This window comes from Adiantum capillus-veneris, chromosome 16 (assembly GCF_014529385.1).
Source record: "Adiantum capillus-veneris isolate H3 chromosome 16, ASM1452938v2, whole genome shotgun sequence".
Taxonomy (NCBI): domain Eukaryota; kingdom Viridiplantae; phylum Streptophyta; class Polypodiopsida; order Polypodiales; family Pteridaceae; genus Adiantum; species Adiantum capillus-veneris.
Genome location: NC_140946.1, coordinates 88,862,390 through 88,884,460, shown reverse-complemented (window position 1 = coordinate 88,884,460; position 22,071 = coordinate 88,862,390). Strand labels below are relative to the sequence as shown.

Below are 22,071 nucleotides of genomic sequence, written 5' to 3'. Positions count from 1 at the left end.
GTAACCACTGAATATAATTTGCCTTATGACATATGAGAAGATGAGATGAGCAATGATGCAAGGCCATTATAATTTCAAAAATCGATAGAGTTTGTTTTGAAAGAGGATTAAGATTAGGACCTTGCATACAGCAACACTATCCCTCTTGCTATGATTCATCGACACACATTTACCTGTACTCTTAAACCAGCCGGTTGCATTCGATCTTCGAAGTGTTTATTCACAGTAGAGGAAAGCTGGGCTTGAAGTCTCCCTACCTCAATGCCAGGCACAATAAACCCTCTGTATTGCGCGGCATACAACTGTACAAATGGCACTCAATTGATACTCCAAAACAAATATGTTAATGTGGCCTTGATGTAAATAATAGACAAGAAAATAAAGACCTTATTCAGCCTTTACAAAGAATAAAAAATCTGGTTGTTCACTAGAGAGTACACATAGTACATTGACCACCTTGTGGCCACGGGTAGGAAAAGAGTGAAAGATGAACCAAGAGTTGATTCCGAACGATCAACATAGCTCACATCATTCATACATGAAATTTCCACTACACAGAGGAAGACCATAAGTTGAGGAACCAGAACTTATCTTTGATCACTTCAGCCTCACTATTGTACTCTTTGAAACAATACTCGTTCTTTTTGGCAGAAATAGGTACCTTGCACTCACTGTAGCACAAAGAGCATAAACTGAAATTGGATGTAACCTCCTTGAACCAAGGCCCGGTAATTGGGTAGGAGCAAACTGTGCATATCTGACCATCGTGTCGCACACGATCGCTAGCCTCCAGCTTTACCACCACGTCCAAGATTCCAAATCCCCAATCAGGATCATCAAAAAGAGCTTCAAAGTCAGAGATGGTTATGGTGCCCTGTTCTGCCTCTCCATGTAACTCTGTAATTTGGCTCACTCCTTGTTGCGGCATGTAAATGGCACGTAAAATTTTCATGTACATAGAAGCATCAGCTCTGGATAACTCTGCCTTGATGGTGCCCTTGGATGCACGCTCTAGAAGAAAGTCGAACGCAACCCGCTTTCTCTTCTCTATGTGACCAGCACAGAGAGGAGCGAGCATGGCACAAAACATGCCAACATCCACTTGCCCCACGCCCGCTTGATCCAATACTGACAAAATCCTTTCATTTATGGCCTTCACTGAGCCTTGAAATGTGTCAGGCTTTAGGAAATGCAGCAACTTCCTCAACAAGTCCTCAAGCTTATCTTTGCACACAGAGGATGAAGCTGGTAGCTTACTCTCCTCCAATTTCTTCTTGAGATCATAAACACTGCATCGACTAAGCCGAGTGTGCCTTTGAAAGCATCGTATATCTAATGCATGAAAAAGCCACTGGCATGGAGTAGTCAATTTATTTGCTTGCCGAAAACATGAGGTTTCCACAACCATGACTCCACCTTCTGCGCCTTCAACAAGACTCTTTCCAATGGGACTAGCATCACCATCTACCTGTTTTATTGCGTCGCAAAGTCCTCTGGGCCTCTTTCCAGCTAGTTTCAGATGCATAATAGCATCATAGAGCTCTACTCTGTTATTCATCTTAAAGGCCTCTTTGATAGCCTTACGCGCTTCCTCTGTTTCTCCTGCTCCTAGTAATGTGACACCCTTATTCAGTTGTGCACGCCAATTGTTGGGTTGCAAGGTCAACACTTTCGAATACATTTCTGCTGCTCTCCGATACCTTCCAATGTCCTTGAATAGCCCACCAAGGTTGTACAAAGCCTCTACATGGTCAGGCTTAAGATCTACTGCCAATTGGAATTCTCGAATTGCTCGCTCATCGTCTTCCCCAATAGCATGCACAGTCAAACCCAAATCACAATGTGCATCAGCAAAATCGGGCTTTAGACTAGTTGCCTCTGAGAGTGCTCTTTCAGCTGCCCTATACTGTCCCACACCATAGAGTGCACTTCCAAGAAGCTTCAACGCTCTGTAATGCTTGGGAGAGAGTCTTGTAGCCTTCTTGTAATTCTCACAGGCACTCAGAAGCATGCCATCTGCCTCCAATGTGATGCCAAGGTTCACATTAATCTGCGGAACAAGGTGACGCCATGGGTTATCTGCTGCTTCCGCAGCGTCCAATGATGAAGTGTAGCAATCTCTAGCTTCATCATATCTTCCAAGGCGGTACAAAGTATTGCCCAAGTGGAAGTGAGGCCTAGCATCCAGAGCTTTACAATCACGTGCCTTCATAAAGCTTGCAAGTGCTTCCCGGTAAAGAGCATGGTCGAAAAGAGTCCACCCTATTGCAATCAGGGCATCAAGCACTTCATCTGCTGTTGAGAGCCCATCTGCCTTTTGAGTGATTTCCGCAAGCTCGTGGCAGAAATCATCATAATCTTCACCGAGCTCCTCCCAGGGAGGGTTGCTTACACCCACTTTGGGTGTGCTTTCAATTGACCAAGATGCTTCAGATGAGCCGAAACTCTCACTTGCGAGCACCTTTCTGTCTCTAAGCTTACTTAGTACATTGCCCATTCTGGCTTCAAGTCTCTTGATGATGATCAGAAGGTCTTCCACCAAACACCAAGAGGAGTCATAGACAATGTTGGACGGTGCCCAAACAGGCATGTGGTCTGTTCTTCTTGCCAGGCGGGCCACCGTAACCCTCTCATCTGTGATGGATGGCACCATAGTAGATGTGGTGCCAACAGATTTGTTTGAATCAAGCACAAGCTTAAGTGCTTCGAAATCCCGATCAACATCTCCTGCACCATCTTCATAAGTTCGAAGCAGACCATCAAAGCTGAGACCCTCAGGGCCCTGAATGAAGTCTTGGTAAGTGCGAAAGACTTCATCAAGGATGGCGTCCACCTGCTGTGTGCTAAACTTAACACGTGGGTTCACAGCAACAACCAGAGTTGCCATCTCCTCCCTGCTCAAGCCTCCATCTTGATTAGCGTCGAAATAAGTAAAAATCCTGCGAACCTTCTGCAAGGGAATCGGCTCTGGGTCCGACATAGCTGATCAGAGACGTAAATGCAGCAAGAAAGCTACTTTGCTAAGAAAGCCTTTTGTCTGTGTGTGTGGGTTTCTGTGTGAGTGCTGGTAGCATTTCTGCATTGGGAGCAAGAATCGCTGGATAAACAGATGAGGTTTCAACCTTGCATACTCCAATGGCCCCCACCTTCATGGACATAACAGTCATGACTCGGGCAATTGTTCCTGCATTTTATTTTGAGGTTCTGAAGAGGAAGCACATGCAACCCCAAAATGCCTCTTTTGGGCCACCCATACTTATGCCCGTCACACGCAGCCCCGAAGAGTCTCTTGGAGCCTTCATTGTCACATAGGGTGCAGTCTTGACTTAATGATAGTAAAACTTCTTGACCAAACACTTCAGCAAAGCTGCTCATACAGTTTGAAAGAACCTTAGTGCTAGTTGTTGTAGCGGGTGGTGGCTTGTTGCTCGTCGCTAGCGGCCGAGCGATCATGAGCTCAAGCCCGTCACCTTCCATTAGAAGCCCAAAGATGGGTGAGGGGTCCAAGTTGTTCATTTTGTCTCCTTCTTCATTGCCTATATGCTTTATGTGTTGAGCTTTCTTGTTGTGTTTGCATTCTTGGTTTGTTGAGCATACTTGTGGTCTACGCATACATGGCCACTCATCTCCATGCATGTGTGTGTGTGTTTAGTAGAGTAGATGACGGCTTTGTTTGCCATGACTATGCATTGCACGCTACGCTATTCCATGTGTGCATGTGTGTAGAGAGTGTGTGTGTAAATAGATGGTAAGTTTAGGCTATTAGTTTGTGTGTGAAAGGTTGAAAGTGGGTGTTGAGAGGAAGTAGGAGAGTGCCTTGCCATGGCGCCTCTTTAATAGCTTATCCTCTCCAACAAGCTAGCTTCCCATTCCAACTAAGAAGCTCTTTCTCATTTGTAGAATGTTTCCATGCTCTAGCAAAAGTGCATGCTCCTAGGATTGATTTTTATTTGGCTCCTACTACTGGCTATCTCCTATTTTTATTCATTTCTTTTCGAGATTCCTCTGGATTCCCTCCCAACCCAACTTCTTTCCACTGAGGAGGCTTCCATGTACACCTTTATAAAAAGGAAAGGACTGTATTCGAACCCTCTACTAGGGGCCCAACATTCTAAGAGAACCCCCCTAACCAAGGAAGCGGGGATGCTGAGTTGATTCATTCAACTAACCCATGCTAAAAAAAAATCTTCAGTCCGTGCTCGTCTCCTGCGCGCTTGCCCAACGCCCTCAACCCGTGCTCGTCTCCTGCATGGCCACCTGCTGCCTACTTGCGCGCACATCCTCTCCTCTCTCACTGCCGCGTTGCCCAATTCCCTGGCAACGTATCGTGTTCGATTCTATCTAATTTATGAATTTATGTGATTGGGTACCCCATACTCCTAGGATTGAAAATTTAGAGGATGTGTCACAAGCATGATATACTATGGTAAGTACACAACTTTTCCTTTATGTATATTAGTGCAGACTATGCTTGTGTCTATCGTGAACTCAAGCACAGAGAAGGCATCTTTTGTTGCCATCTCCATAGCCACACTCCCAAGGTCCTTAGTTCCTCTCATCCTTCACAAAATGTAAGTTCACATTCTAAAAATTGTCCAAGCGCACAAAATTTGTAAGCACCTTAATCCCTTCGCTCATCGCCTAGGCTTGCTAGTGTGATGCTCATACACTTGTGGAATTCCTTAAGAGCCTAATTAATCATTTTCAACTCCACATTATTGAAATCTAAAATGAACACATTATATAGAATGGAAAATTTGTAGACCATTTTTGCACTTCTAACTTTAGTTCTTCCTTCACTCCTATGGTCATAGTTTGCATCTGTATATAATGTTCCAAAATAACTACACAACTCCCCCTTTTTAAAGGGTGCACTGTTACTATACTCCATGTCCGCCTCTTAGTGTGTATGTCACTTTGTTGTATGTTGCACCTACCATAGTAAGTGTATGTACTCTATACTAGCGAAGGACTAGACAATGGTTGATGGCCAATCAATTGATGATTGGTGGCCGATCGGTTGGTAGCCGAAGATAGTAGACGGTGACTGGTGGCCAATGGTATGTGACAGGTGGATGTGTGAATGGTGATCATTTGATAGCTCAATTCCGCTCAAAACCCTCGTGGAGCATACACTAACCCTTGGGGTGTCACTACAATAAAAAAATATCTCACATGGTTCAATAGTAGGAATTATTTTATTCTATATTTTTTCACATTCTGACATACAGAAGGGTGTTGAAAAAATGACATTGAAAAGAAAATTTACAGATTGAATAGGAAAAGGGTCCCTTTTATTGGTGAAAAATTCACAGCAAAGGGTTTTTATACATAGTCCTTGAACGCACTTGATATATAGGTTTTACATATAGTGATCCCCTCGAGCACTAACCTACGACCCTTTCCTAACACTATAAATAGAGGTCATTGCCATAAGCCGAAGCATCTTGTGTTTGGATATCTAGCCCTCGCTACTTGTATGTGTTATTAGCTTGACTTGGTTTACCTTAAAAGCGCATGGGTGGAGAATGCAATCACATTGTAGCAAGTTGGCAATCAAATTAAAATTCTACTTTTATTTGCTAAAAGATCCTACTCTGCTATTATTTATCTTACCTGCACATCCTCATGTGCTATTTCAAAAGGGATTCTCTTGCCTGGATGTTTATCATTGATGAGTAGTTGGATGCCAATAGAAAAATTACGATTAACTTTTTTCATTGTTTTGCATGGTCAACTGAGGTAGAAATGGAGGTGTGGTGTTGTAAGGTATGAGCTTTGTCCTAGAGTCACTAGAGTATGAGTCAGTTAGAGAAGAGGTGGAATTATCCCACATGTAATGGTGCAAGGTTGTAGAGCTACTTAAAGCTCCTTTCATGAATAAACAAATCCATTCCATGTTTGCATTACATCTCTCTTGTTTATTGTGAGCTTGTGATGGGTTAGCAAACTACTCAAGATCGTGTTTATGAGTCCAAGTTAATTGATCTTGAAACCTAATTCGCTTGAGTGATAATTTAGCCTACATACACTCACTTGTGTGCACGATGTTTGTCTTTCATCCACCCTAGCTAGCATGATCCCCTTCCCATCAAGTGGTGTCACAATAACTAATATCTAATTCTCCTAAATGATTTTCTCATGTTAAAACTGATCATTTAATATGGGGAAGTACCAGGGGAGAAAAAGCTAGATTATTGGTAAGGCTAGCAGATTGGTCACAGTAGGGATCCAAAGGAGGGAAAATAGGGATCCAAAGAGGGACCATCTGCAGAAGAGCAATGTGAAAGCAATGGGCTTCAAAGACCTAAGGTTCAACCCATTAAGACTTCCAAAATTCAATGGTTAAGTCCAATGGTCAATGCTTAGGAAAATTGGATGCTAAATAGTGTACAAAAAGTCTTTGCAAGTTCCTAAAGAGGAGGGGACGAGCCCTTCTAGTAGGGGATGAGAGAGAAACACACACACACACACACACACACACACACACACACACACACACACACACACACACACACACACACACACACACACACACACACATGCAAGCCCCTTTACACAAAGAGCATAGTGGACACATGTCAACTCCCTAGCCCAATTGCCCACAAGGTGCATTCAAATCCTATTGGATGCCCATAGAGGTGGACCAATGAGAATTAGGCTTGAGTAAATCTAGCCTAATTCATTTAAAAACACTTAATAAAAGAACCAATAAGAATTAAGCTCTCTAGAAGACTATTGGCCAGTCTCCCAAAAGGGGTCCAATGAGCATTCAACAACCCAATGTCTTGCTTGATTCCTATTGGCCAGAAGACTAAGGGGTCCAATGAGAGTTTAATTGCATTAATTAATTACCTAAAGCTCTCACAAAAGGGGAAAGGGAGACACATGTCACAAGGCTAACACTTATGCTTTTTAATTATAATTGGCTAGTCTTTGCAAGGTCCAATGGGGTGTAAGCATGAGTAAAAAGCATGAGGGGTCGACCAAGAGAGAGAGGGGGCTGATTTTGTCAAGGCATTATGTGAGACTGAGGGGGACTGGACCATGCAACTCTCCACCCAACCGTACCCTATATATAGGCCCTGCTGCTAATTATAGGGATCCCCTTGACCGCATGTCCGTCCTGGCCCTTGGCTTGACATTACTCCCCCCTTGGAGAAGCGTTTTCGTCCTCGAAAACACAAGTGGTGGTATCGTCATAAGAACACTAATGTTGTCTACCATGGCATCCCTCATAAATCCAACGGTTCGTTGGATTGAAACCGGTTTAGTAGGAGGTTCAATGAAATCAAGAATAACATCTTGATTTTCCGCAGTGTTGTCCATGTGCAACCGTCTTGGTTAACCGACCCATAACCAACATAGTGTGGGACTTTATTTAGAACTCACTTGAGTATGCTAAACAAGTTATCACCACAACTAAAAGGTGTCTAATTGCATACCCAGGTTTCAGACTTTCTGAAGGTACTAGAACATGCAATAAAACCTCTGCTCAACTTTCCATGAAAGTAATATGTTGATATACTCATCATCAGTAACCAAGTCCTTGACTTAGTGTCAAAACACTTGCAGAAACAATAAAGTCCATGAATTTGCATGCCGCTCTGAACAAATTTGTGTCAAACACTAGGTCCCATAACACCTAGTGTGCATGCATTTAACACAAACAAATCCGAATTGCAATTTCATGACGAGACTGTCCACGATATGTACGTGAAATTCTGGCAGCAAAGTTGGACCATAATAGAATGTGACAACCCAGTCACACCTAGGTACCAACCATGAGACCTTCTCATGAACATAACATACTTTGCTATATATAGAAATGACCCTCCATTAAGGTGGTTTCACAACACTTGTAACAGCAACAAGTATGTACCTAGTACCCGATAATTTCTGGCCACTGAAATTGTGCCTGATACTTGTGTGCTTCAAATGGTCTAATGAACGGATGCGACCACCACCTAGGGACTTCGTTCGTGACACATCATTAGAGATTGGGCGCCAGTGTCATTCCCAGAGACTCATATTCTCCAGATGTGGAATATGTCTCAAAGTTGGATATCAAGAAAAGCGACATCCATCAAGTACGAGCTTGTACTTGTGTGTGGAGGTAACTACAGACACTTTGAGATGCGAGTGAGAGGGACCCTCATTATCATGCTCCACACTAGCTAAACTGAATCTTGAGTTCCTAGACCATGTTGTATCCCATGTGACAACATGTGCCAAACAGAACCATACCATGTAGGTCTGTAATTGTTTCAACAAGAATCAAACCCATCACAGTATCTTGAGGAACAGGGAATTGAGAAAATAACACTATTTTCTCAAAATGCTGTGCTCTTACATGACCTTGTCATGTGGCTAAAGGGAAAGCTGGATGAAAGCCTTCTAGCTCAAACATCCCTTGTACAAAACTTAATCAAACATAATTGGAAAGGAAGAGAAACCAAAATAAAAAAAACATATACTTACAATGAGGTGGAAAATTACATGATACTTTCTCGAAAATCAGGTATATCCCTCAACCTATAAGCTTACCATATCAAAATTTCTTAGACCTTCTAATCACTAAAATTAGAGATTACTGAAGATAAAGAAATGAAACTTGTAACCCTGGGTGTTGCCATGGCAATCCTAACCCCTGGGTAGAGCTTGCAAGACCAACCCCCTTGGTGAAAGGTTGGATGTGGCAGATAGCGTTTCTTGAAAAACAAAGTGTGAAGGTATCCAAAAATGACCATCAACACGTATTGTGTGATTTTGGGATCACATATGTGGTCATGCCACAAAACTGTGCTCTTATATGCACGCCTAGTGCTATAGAGAAAACGAGAGATCCACGCAGGCCCGAACCCCTAGCTCTTAGGGATAGCCATGATGTTGCTTGCTACACCTATGCGAGTGTAAGTTCATAAAAAACTCAACTCAATCGTCGCACCAAAACATGTAGTGCTGACAAAATACTCAAAAACATATGTAATGGCAAGACTCTTGCTTGGCCATGAACATCGATGGGGAGTCCACTGGGTAGATTTGTTCAAGCTGGAGAACAATCACCCAAGGAATGCCAACAGTTGGGTCTTACCCTAGATCTGACAATGGTTCTTAGCAAGCCTGTGTGGCTCATAGGCCTTATGTCAATGAGTGTTCAATCGATGAACCGACAAAGACTAATTTGGATGGTGTCTTGGCCACTTGCTAGCTGAGAGTTAGAGCACCTTGGCTCAGGATGACTCACGAGTGTCAAAAGCTTCTTAGAAAGTTTTCATTATTCTTTGAGAGAAATAAGAAGGAGAGAGAAGGAGAACATGTTGGGATGAGGAACTTTCCTTAACTTTCTAGAGTGTGTACTCAATCTGTGTGCTCTTACGCATCCTATGCCTAACTTGCAGCTTATTCTATAAGCATGACATAGTTTGCTGGTATGACTCTCTCATCGAGAGAGGTAACAGAAAAACACAAAACACATCCTGTCCCACCTACCTTGTAGGGGTCGTGATTGCACAAAAATGACGTAAACATGGCACTTTGCCGGTGGTAAATTAAGTCCTAAATTTAGGTTCCTTTTCATCTTGGTGTGTGTTGACAACAACAAAAAAACACGTTAAACAATCCATCACTTATTGTGTCCTTGACAGAGTGGCTAGTGTGATAGCGGAAGCGTAATTCATGAGGCATTAGAATTGAATCCACCGAGCTAGCATGCCTTGGATGCAAAATTGTAAGGCCTTGTCGAAAGGGATGGCCTCAAAAGTGAGAGCCAAAACAAAAGTGCCTTGCACAGCAGCCTGTACTGCTAGGGAGACATCCGAACTTGATGTTGCCACACATAAAATGGGAGCAGATATCCATATTTTACCAGTTCCACAAACGTGTATACCAATGCCCTTGATTTGAAGTCAATGGGCTGTATCGGTGTACACGTTAGAAGGCTTGCTTCACGTGAAACTGTCAAAGAACTTTGCTTTGCACAACATACAATATTTTCCAAAAACATGGAAAAACAAGAAAAACTTAAAATTGTCTAACTTGGTCATCCTGTTGTAACCAATTGTCTTGAAATTCTGAAGGACAAACTCGCTGGAAGATGGCTCACAGCCATAACTGCTCAGCGAGAGAGAGTTGTCCCATATATCATATACACTCTCATGTGGCATTCACCCCCGTGTGGTACGTAAGGAAAGATCCTGCAAGCATAGTGCCAAATCCCTTTTGAGCTTGTATGCTCATAGCATATGCCAATCTTGGGAAGTCATAATGCAAAATGCATAAACTGAATCCGTGCTTCACATAATTAATGTGTAGTCAACAAATGCTGCTATCGGCCCACATATATCTTGGCAGAATTGAATCAACCATGTCGACTATCTCATCTTGATAATGTGCAGCTAATGAACAAGTAGATGGCCTTGCTGATCATGTGTGCCACTGCTGCTGGCTGTCCGAGACATGGGAGAGATCTGTGGGACGTGCAAAGAGTCGGCCATGCCAAAGAATTTGGCACTGTTCATGAAGTCTAGGTACAGGCCTTGCCGAACGCGAGTTTTGGTTAGTCTTACCGTTCAATATCCGACGAGCGTATGCTGGATACGAGTTTGCAATCTAATATGTGGGTGTTAACCAACAATGTATGAAACAAAATGTAAATGCTCCGAACTGTCAGAAGCCGAGCTTGTGCTTGGAGTACTGAACGTGCAGTCATGCACAAGAATATTACAAGACATGCCATGCATGCCTGCTTGTGCCACGAAAAGCTTGCGTGACAAAAGCACCTTGTGCTCGCCGTCCCGTGAGGGAATTGATGTTGTGTTTTATAAGTGTGTGCATGGTGCTTGAAGCTTCTTGAATGGAGAGAGCAACAAAAATCATAAAACCTAGTTAGATAGGCATGAATAATACTTCAAAAGAGAGTGAAATTAATGTTGATAGCTTTGATTTTGCTAATGAGCATGCTATTAATGATGCCCCTATGCTTGTTAACTACCTCGTTTTTAGGCTTCAACAAGCCATGGGCAATCCATCCCTCCAAAGTGAAGTGGAACGGTAGCTACGTACTCATGGGATTCTCCAAACTCCACACCATGACGAGAGAGTACCTAGGAAGCCTCCTTGCAAGACTTCCAACAGAGGCCTCTCTTCGATTCGGCAAGAAGAAGAGGATCCATACGAAGGGCTCAAAAATTTACTTCTTGATGACGCATCTCCTTCCCAAAGGAGAACTCAAGAGCCCCCACCAAAGGAACAAGAAAGAAGTGAGTCTCCTACCACCTCGGCGGAAATAACTCCACGAAGACGGCGGGAAAAACGCTCTCCATCACCTCCTAAACGGAGAAGACCATCGCACACTTCTCCACACTATAATTCAAAGAGGGATGACAGAAAACAAGAGATGAAAAAGGCGAGAAAGAGGTCACCCTCTTCTCCATCTTCTTCATCCTCTTCCTCTTATGAAGAAAGTGATGGTGCAGACAAAGAGGAACAAGGCAAGAAAAAGGCGAGAAAGAGGTCACCCTCTTCTCCATCTTCCTCAAATTCTTCATCTTTTGAAGAAAGTGATGGTGCAACTTTTGAACCATTAAAAAGAAGAGGTCATAGGAAATCCTATGCCGCGTGGAAGAGGTCGTCCAAGCTCAAGAACTTCATGTTCTCTTTCCTTATCTACGATGGCACCTTTGGTGCTACGGACAAAGTCTTGGCCTTCATCCAACAATTCAATGCAGCGTTTGGAGATGAGGGCTTCACGGAGTCCTCTAAACTACGCCATGTAGCTATGCATTTTCAAAAGTCCGCCAGGCAATGGTGGTCTAGCCTACGGGCAATCGATGAAGCCCTACGAACATGGAAAGCTTTAAGAGCTTCCATCATGAAGCAATTTTTGGCTACCGATGCCAAAGACAAAGTACTCACCGAATGGCAAAGCTTGAAGCTCTCTCCCTACAAATCTATTCACAAATATGTAGACAAGTTTTGGGATTTACATCTCAAAGTCACTGTCTTCAAAAAGATGGATTTTGGAGAGCAAAAACAACAATTTTGTGTGGGTCTAACTGAAGACATGGCGGATTATGTCAAATCACAAAGGCCACGCACTATATCTACGATCATACGCCATACCATGGTGGCTTCACGAATCAAGTTCCAGATAGGGGCTAAGAGAAATCTTAAGCTCATAGAAAACAAGGGTTCCAATGAGCCTAAGGGGAAGGACAATGTCCAAAAGTCTCCTAAGGGCAATTTCAATAACAACAAAGCTAAGGAGAAGGGAGTTTACAAAGGCAAAAACAAACTTTCTCTTGAAGAGCTTGTGCTATCACAAAGATAACCGTTGTTTCAAATGCAGCGAGCAAGGTCATGCGTACCGCACTTGCCCCCAAAAGAACACCTGCCACGAGCCTCCTAGAGCTACCTTGGTTGAAATCCAAGAAGAGGAAGCTTACCACAAAGGATCCCCTCTATGCCATGCTTGGGGAAAGGTAAGAGACCATGATGCTTTTATTCTCTTTGACCCTGGTTCTACTCACAATTTCATATCCACAGAGTTGGCCACCAAGCTAGGCATCCAAGCCTATGAGATGGGATATGTCCTACCCCCGTCGATGGTTCTTTCAAGGGGCAAGAAGCTTCAGTCACTCCCTTAATCAAGAAATTGAGGCTCCATGTTCAAAGCTATGTGGACAAAGAGGACTTCTTTATCTCTCCTCTCAAGCATGAGGATGTAATCCTAGGGGCACCATGGTTTGATCGTATGGCTGCCAATGTTAAATCCCCTGAAAGAAAAATCTACTTTAGGTTCAGGGAAAAAGATATGTACGTAGATGCTAAGGAGTTGGGTAACACCATACCCATTGTACATACGCAAACTTTCAATTAGTTAATAAAGAGCTCTATTTCCGTGTACATGATTTTTGTCAAATATTCTCAAAATGAACCTAATGCTTTAGCAAAAGAAAATATAAACAATCACAAAGAATTAGAGTTATTCAATTTTCTCAAGGGATTTCAAGATGTTTTTATTGACGACATTCCTTGTGAACTACCTCCTAAACGAGGCAATGATGACCATGCAATTGAACTTCTTCCAGGAAGTTCACCGCCTAATAAACCTCCTTATAGAGTTTCTCAAGCTCAACAAGAGGAGATTATGCGGCAAGTGCATGAGTTAGTTGAGAAGGTCATGGTTAGGCCTTGCTCATCTCCATTTTTTTCACCCGTGCTATTAGTGTAAAAGAAAGAGGACACATATCGTATGTGTGTCGACTATAGAGCACTAAATAGGATCACTATCAAGAATAGGTTTCCCGTTCATGGGTAGAAGACCTATTTGATAAGCTACAAGGGTCGACCTACTTCAGTAGGATTGCCCTAAAAAGTAGCTATCATCAAATAAGGATAGTTGATCAAGACATTGTAAAGACGGCATTTCGCACTACATTTGGTCTTTACGAATACATTGTCATGCCTTTTGGTTTGACCAATGCACCAGCCACATTCAATTGCTTGATCAAGAAGCTATTTAGGCGTCACCGAGGAGTGTTCTTTGATGATATTATCATCTATTCTAATTCATTAGACGAACACAAGCAACATCTCTAGGTAATATTTCAAGTCTTACGAGAGAATAAAATTTATGTTAATCGAAAGGAAAGTGAGTTTTTCTTACAAGAGATTCAGTATTTATATCACATTATCTCTCAAGATGGCATCCAAATGGATCCATCAAAGCTAGAGGTGATAAAAGGATGGCTTAATCCAAGGAATCTTCATGAAAAAAGAAGCTTTATAGGTATGTGTGCATACTATACACGCTTCATAGAAACGTTCTCACTAATAGCAGGACCATTACATGACCTAATAGCTCCAAGAAGGACACGCCATAGCCAATGAAAGTCAAAGGCTCGACCCTATTGAGAAAGCTCTAGGCATATATGAAAAGGAACTCCTCGCAGTTCTACATGCCTTAGACTCATGGAAGCACTATTTACTATGGGCTCCTTTCATTCTGCGGACGGATCACCAAAGCCTTAAGTACTTCATGACGCAGACCAAGCTCTCTGACAAACAAATGAGGCGGGAAAATTTCCTTTTGCAATTTTATTTTCATATTGCTCACATTGCTGGCAGCATAATCAAGTAGCGGATGCACTCTCAAGACGACCAATAGTGAATGCGGTTTCCATAGCAACTCACAATGATCTATCTTCTATGATAGATGAGTAAACTATTGATCCTGATTTTAGAGATGTGATTTTAGCCCTTGCACTAGGGAAGAAAGAGGAACCATTTACTTTACAAGATGGTTATCTTCTCTATGGAAATAGACTATGTGTTACTAACTCACTATGTGAGAAAGTAATGTATGAATCTCATCTCCTCCTTATGCGGGGCATAGAGGGATTCAGTCTACCCTAAAAGGGATTGAAAAATATTTCTATTGGCCTACCATGAAAGCAAACATACAAGAGTATGTTTCTAAATGTGTGGTATGCCAAAAGACGAAGTTTGATAGAGGGAAGCAACCTAGATTGCTTCAACCTTTTCCAATCCCTAATTCACCATGGGAGAGCATATCCATGGATTTTATCTTTGGATTATCTAAATCTATCCATGGGAATACGGGAATATGTACGATAGTAGACAGGTTTAGTAAACACGCTCATTTTATACCTGTCAAAAAGACTATCAAAGCCTATCAAATGGAAACCCTCTTCATATCACAAATCTTCAAGTACCATGGCTTGGCGATGTCCATAATGTCGGATAGAGATCCTTGAATGACAAGTAATTTCTGGAAGGGTCTCTTTGAAAATTTAGGGACAAGGCAAAACTTCTCTTCAGCCTATTACCCGCAAACGGATGGCCAAAGTGAAATAGCTAACCTAACAATTCTTGATCTACTAAAAGCCTACGTAACGGAAGTAGATCAAAGGTCCCAATGGGAGAAGTACTTACCCTTAGTGGAGTATGCCTACAATAACACTGTACATACTTCCACAGGAAAAGCACCTTTCGAGGTAATTGAAACAAGATCCAAAAGTCCCCTGCTACTTAAGGTACATGGGAAGATCTTCGCTGCAGATGAGTATAGCCGAGACCTACAGAATCTTTCCAAAAGATTAAGGATGCTATTTCTATCTCACAACAAAGGCAAAAGGCTGCTGCTGATAAGCACAGAAGAGCCCAAGCCTTTAAAGAAATTGATTGGGTCTTGCTTAAATTTCCCAAGGCTCGATTAAGGCACACGACAGGCAAGAATCCTATGGGACACCAAAAGTACTATGCTAAGTTAGCAAAAAGGTACTATGGTCCCTTCCAGATTCTTTGACCAATCAATGAGATGGCCTATCAACTCAAGTTGCCCAACCATTGGCTCATACACAATGCTTTCCATGTGAACCTACTAAAACCTTACAAAGGAGAGCTACCTCAAGAACCAACTATTGAAGACCCACCGCAGATCGAGGACCAAGAAGAGGTGCTGCAGTCCGAGTCCATTCTTCGACATGAAGACAAGGTATTAAGAGGCGGTAAGACTATCCGACGGTATCTTATTAAGTTAAGAATTATCCTTTTGAAGATGCTAGATGGATGCAAGGCATACTATTAAAGGATAACCTAAACCTTGTCAATGCTTCCTAGTAAGCAAATATACAAATGTTTAAAATGAACAAAGTTTTTGTCTTATAAGACTCTCTTTTTCTTTATTGTGCGCGAATGTTAAGTAGTATGCATGCTTAGAATCAGGATTGTGGAGACGACGTCTTCCAAACACCAAGTAGAGATTGTCACTCTACTATGGAAGATTGATAGGACTAATGTGAAGACATGCTTGCAGCAGCCTTAGGCTCTCAAGCGCCAAATGGATTAGTCATCCATTCTAGAGCGATGTCGTAGGGTAAGATAGAGATCCTCTACCCGCTAGAAAAAGGACTAATGAATAGGCTTTATCTTCTCTACCCCATAATCAAGGACGACTATGATTTCAAGAGAGAGGTAATGTCATAATAACTAATATCTAATTCTCCTAAATGATTTTCTCATGTTAAAATGATCATGTAATATGGGGAAGTACCAGGGGAGAAAAAACTAGATTATTGGTAAGGCTAGCAGGCTGGTCACAATAGGGATCCAAAGGGGGACCATCTTCAGAAGAGCAATGTGCAAGCAATGGGCTTCAAAGACCTAAGGTTCAGTCCATTAAGACTTCCAAGATGCTAAGGTTTCAAAATTCCAAGGTTAAGTCTAATGGTCAATGCTTAGGAAAATTGGATGCTTGACAATGTACAGAAAGTCTTTGCAAGCTCCTAAAGAGGAGGGGGTGAGCCCTTTTAGTAGGGGATGTGAGAGAAACACACACAGACACACACACACACACACACACCCACACACACACACTCATGCAAGCCCCTTTACACAAAGGACATAGTGGACACACGTCAACTCCTTAGCCCAATTGCCCACAAGGTGCATTCAAATCCTATTGGATGGCCATAGAGGTGGAACAATGAGAATTGGGCTAGAGTAAATCTAGTTTAATTAATTTAAAACACTTAATAAAAGAACCAATAAGAATAAAGCTCTCTAGAAGACTATTGGCTAGTCTCCCAAGGGGTCCAATGAGCATTCAACAGCCCAATGGCTTGCCTGATTCCTATTGGCTAGAAGACTAAGGGGTCCAATGAGAGTTTAATTGCATTAATTAATTACCTAAAGCTCTCACAAAAGGGGAAAGGGGGACACATGTCACAAGGCTATCGCTTATGCTTCTTAATTATCATTGGCTAGGCTTTGCAGGGTCCAATGGGGCGTCATCATGAGTAAAAAGCATGAGGGGTCGACCAAAAGAGAGAGGGGGATGATTTTGTCAAGGCATTATCACACACACAATCACACAATCTCATGTGTGAAGCAAGAAGACTCTCTCTCTCCTTCTCAAGCTTTAAAGGAAATCTCATCATCTACTCCAAGCTTGTGAGAAGGGAGGCCTACACCAACAACTCGTGGCTTTGTGATGAAAACCAAGTGCCAAGCTTCAATGCATGCTCATTTCCTCTACCATGCTAATTACTAAGCTATGCTAAGCTATTATGAGTGACTAGGTGAGGAGATATACTTCTTTCTCGTAAGACTACTCCTTCCTCTCAATCTACTCTCATACCCCGCTAGCTCTCACCATCTTTGAAGGTGTGTGAGGTCTTGGGTCTGAGATCGTGAGGGAATTGATGTTGTGTTTTTTAAGTGTGTGCATGGTTCTTGAAGCTTCCATCTTCATTGCACCATCAAGTTATTGAAGGAACACAAAGTATTGTATTGTAAAATCTCTCCCTTGATGGGGGAACCTATAATACAAAGCCTTTTGGAGGGGGGACCAGCTCCATGTAAATCCGGTCCTCAGCTGTTGTCAATAGATTAATTTCTCTCTCTTTTGAAGTATTGTTCATGCCTATCTAACTAGGTGTTATGATTTTTGTTGCTCTCTCCATCCAAGCACTCTTGCTATGCTCATTAGGAATCTATTCTAATGAAATGCTCACTATGTCTATACTATTTTCTGCTACACACAAGTTACTAGGCTATTAGATGTTACAAGTGGTATCAAAGAGCCAGGTTATGCTAGCTAGGTTTGTCATTATGCAGTTGTGTGTTAGTGATTAGCATCTCCATTAGATTGATTAGTATTTCTTAATTATAGTTACGATCCATTGGTATTTTCGTAACTAGTTTCATCTCTCACTAATTAGGCTCTAATCTAGCTACGTGTGGGCATGTCCTTGGCACACCCAAGAGGAGACTACACTCCATGGCTAGGTAGGCTTGATTAGGGAGAGGATTAGTATCTTTTTGCGTTTGCATTTAGAACACATTTTGTGTCGATTTTTAGTTAATTTTCCTATTCAATTAGTTTTTCCTCCTTTGCAATCACCTAACACTATTCACCTTATCTTGAAGTGCTAAAGAAAATCTCTCCATAGAGCCTTCAAGCTCTCCATTCCGAGCCCAGGAGCTCCCTCAACCCATTGCCCACTTTGTGTGTATAAGAGTTTTGTGTGTGTACTTCATGTATGACTGAACATAAAATCTTTAACTTTCGAGAGCATCAACAACCCGTGGCTTGAGCCTTGTTGGCTAGCTCAAATTAGATAAGTAATCTTGGCATTGGTTGTGGGTTCAAAGCATACCATTTTTTGGTGATGGCTCATGGGCTGACTTGAAAGCCATCACAAATTAGATAGCTAATTTGGCATTGGTCGTGGGTTCAAAGCATACGATTTTTTGGTGATGGCTCATGGGCTGAGTTGAAAACCATCGCAAAATAGTTGATGAAGAGGGTGGGGTCTGGACTGATGCTTTCCACGGGATTGAATTAATCTCCTTTACCTTTTGTGCACCGTCCATTCGGACCAATCCCAACCATGCTCCCAATTTGCTCAACTGCAACTCCTGCTCCGACTGACCAGCAGCGGACTCCACTCAGGTGCTACATTGCATTTGAAAGGCATTTCGGGTCCGCCTTAGAGAGCCCCCCCCCCTTCCTGTGGCCTTGCTTGTCCATGCCGAGCATCCCTATGAGGCCCCCCTTCCCACGGCCATGTTGCACCGAGACAACCCCCAAGGAGGAGTTCAATCCCATGAGTTTGTTGCCTCAAGCCTCCGAGACCCTTTAAGGGCCTGGTCCCACCAAGGTGTAGTAGAGCAACATTCAAGGTTCATCAAAACCACTCAAATTCAAACCATAAAGGCTTCATCGAGCTTCAAGAGGGCTTCTCAAAGCAGAAATTTCAAAACCGTAACGACTATTGTGAAGAGGGGCTTCACCCTGATGAAGAGGAGCTTCACAAATAAAAAATTCTCTCTTGAGCTTCAAAAAAAAATCTTTTCACCCTTGTAATTCAAAGATAAAATCCTTGCAACCACAACACCATTTTGAATATATACAATTATATTCGTCTACATGGATGACATTATAATTGTGCTTTTGTAAGGGGATAGACACTGCATTGGAGAGTCTTCAATTTGCTAAGACCTCTCCATATGTGAGAACTTTGTGACAATGTGTATGAGAGACACTGCATGCTTGGGCTCTCAGAGTATGACCAAGATGGAAGAGGAGGCATAAGTTTTTTCATAGGATCTTTTAACATACTGTTGCATGTCATTATGACGCATGGAATAAATCTTGATTGCACAACAAAAGAGGAAAGAAGCACTTGTTCGAGGGGAGGATACGAAGACAAAAGACCATGAAGCAGTTGAAGACAAGCATTAAAGAAAACGAACATGCTCTTGGATTTGAGCGAAGTAGACATTTTTTAGGATTTTGCTCTTGGATTAGAGCGTTGTTTTTGCTCTTGGATTGGAGTGTTATGTTGTTTGTCTCCTAGATTGGGGATGTATGTTGTTTGTGCTCATGGATTGGAGTGTTGTCTTTCTTCATCAAGTTGTAGTGCAAAGCCCAAGTGGATATTTTTTTGTCATTCTTTGTGGACATGTATTGGCATCCTGTGTATGTGTCATCCTTAGTGGATAAAGAATCTTCAATATATTGTCCTAGTCCAAACCTCAAGGAGAGGATTGTATCCTGCAGGGATTTAATATTTACGTAATTACCTAAAATTCGATGTGATCACAAGGTCTTATTAACATATTTACATAATCACACTTAACATGATCACAAACAAGCCGGTTGAGAGCAACCTGGAAACCCACAAATAGCTTGTCAGGCTTTAACGTTTTCCTTGTGAGCCCACAGGGAAAACCCTAAAGCTTGACGGGCCTGCAACTTAACATATAGAGGGCCCCAATCCGACTCGTTGGGTATTATTTCTTGAGCCACTGAGTGAGAGAGAGAGAGAGAGAGAGAGAGAGAGAGAGAGAGAGAGAGAGAGAGAGAGAGAGAGAGAGAGAGAGAGAGACGATTGCCTTCACACGTACGTTAACAGTAGAGAGGGAGTCATGTGGGAGCGTGCTCTACGTCGTAGTGCGCGGCAGCAGCGGAGTACTTGACCACACGAACCAGGTGTGTGTGTTTTGTGTATCTTACCACACAATGTGAGTGTGTGCATAAGATGTTCTACAGTACAGTGATTACCACGGGGGCATCACCTCGGTTACGCGGGGAATATGGTGTCCTTGTGGTAAGTATTAGCTTGATGTCTAGGTACTATGTCGGTAACGCGGCAATTGTAGTATCCTTATGGTGAGTCAAATTCCCTTCCCCTTTTCAAAAAAACATATGGACATCGATCGATAACACGGCCATATGATGGTCGTATGTAAGCCATTATTGCTCTTTAGATTTGAGCGGCACTCAATCGGTAATGCGGCTAATTGAGTGTTGTTTGTTAGAAGATTTTGTTTTTGTATAAATGTGGAGTTCATGTCGTTAACTCGGTCGTATGAACACCATATAGTTTGTATGTGCATTGCAGTTCATTTTTAAAAAGTATTAAGTATATAAAATACTTGGTCGGTAACATGATTGTAATTTATATACAAACGTTTGAATTGTCTAAAATTGTTGTTTTTAAGTGCTCTTGTGAAAATATATACTATCTAATCATATTCAAAAGAAAGTTTTATACATTAATCATTGTTGCTATTTTAAATGGTCATAAAAATTATAACATATATGATATCACTTATGCAACCTTAACGATCTCTACACTAATGAATAACATGCTTCCAAAACCAAATGTTACAGTTTTACTAAAATTCACACTATACTATTTCTCTATGTCTACAAATAGCTAATATACTTTCAACTTAAAAAGGTATATGCACACATTTTGCATGTAAGACGTTCATTTTAATCTTTCTAAAGAGCAAGACATTCTATCCAATTTATGAGTGGTCTGTTAAAATCACACCAAATTTTCAATGTTTTTTCACGGAATTCTACACTATTAATGTTTTAAAATGAGCTAAAATGACTTTGGCAATATGTACATTATGATGCACATGTCTTTTATTGTATCAATGTTTTTTGAAGTGATAACTTGCAAAATATAAACTCACGTGTTATGATCTATCACAATATTTTAAAATGTTTTGGCTTTTTAACCTGTTTTAGTACTGTTCGATCTCGATGGTTTCCTCAGGAGTTACTTGTTTATATTGCATTTTGCACGATTAAACATAGCATTTTAAAACGAAAAATGGTTATCAACCTGAATGATTATAATCTTGCACAATTTTTTGAAGTCTTTAAGTCACGGGCATGGTTTGTCTGAACTAGCGTGAGAGTGCAACATGCAAAATATGAACTCATATCTTATGGTTTATCACAATATGCTGAAATGTTTTGGGTTTTTAACTTGTATTGTTTGGTCTGGATGGTTTTTTTAAGAGTTACTTGTTTTTAATACATTTTACATTATTAAACATAGCATTTTAAAGTGAAAATGGTTTTCAATTTGTATCAATATAATCGTGCACAATTTGTTGAAGTCTTCAAGTTACGGTTATGGTTTGTTTGAACTAGTGTGAGAGTGTCAGTGCACCCATGAAACTGTATTTGATATGTTGTTTTTTATTTTCCAGTGCAAAAGTGAAGCCATGATAAAAGAAAATTATTATGCGTACCATTTGAAAAGAATGTAATTTGGCAATATCTTCATGTGCAGATGGTCGCATACAACAAATTAATGAATGTGACGTCTTCATTAAAGATCTCACTAGCGCTATCTGGGAGAACACAGAGTATAGGTTGCGAAGCAAAGGCCAGTATGAGTTGCTGAATTCTATAAGGATTAGAGAATTTGATGCCCACCACAAGATTAAGACAGTGCTGGGCAATATGAAAGCGTGCTGCAAAGGCTAAAAATAAGATCTCCCTCCTACTTGCAATATGACAATAATAGAGCTGTGGGACAAACAATAGGAGGAGCAGAAGGTAAAGATAAAGCGGGTGAAAGCTCAAGACCAAGCCTCCTTACCCAAGCGTTGAAGATGGCCCAAGATGTGCAAGCCACCGTAGGTGGTCGATCAAATGCCAACGGCACCGTCACAATAATGCGCACAACATTGAATGCCAAGTGTGCTCATCTAATCGGCATTCCCCACAAA

General features: G+C 41.6%; 2 pseudogenes; one reads left to right on the top strand and one right to left on the bottom strand.

Moving 5' to 3' along the window:
* Positions 1 to 325: 325 nt before the first annotated feature.
* On the bottom strand, positions 326 to 3,259 carry LOC147439413 (putative TPR repeat-containing protein At2g32450 pseudogene; annotated as a pseudogene).
* Positions 3,260 to 10,897: 7,638 nt separating this feature from the next.
* Positions 10,898 to 21,826, top strand: LOC147439412 (uncharacterized; annotated as a pseudogene).
* Positions 21,827 to 22,071: the final 245 nt, after the last annotated feature.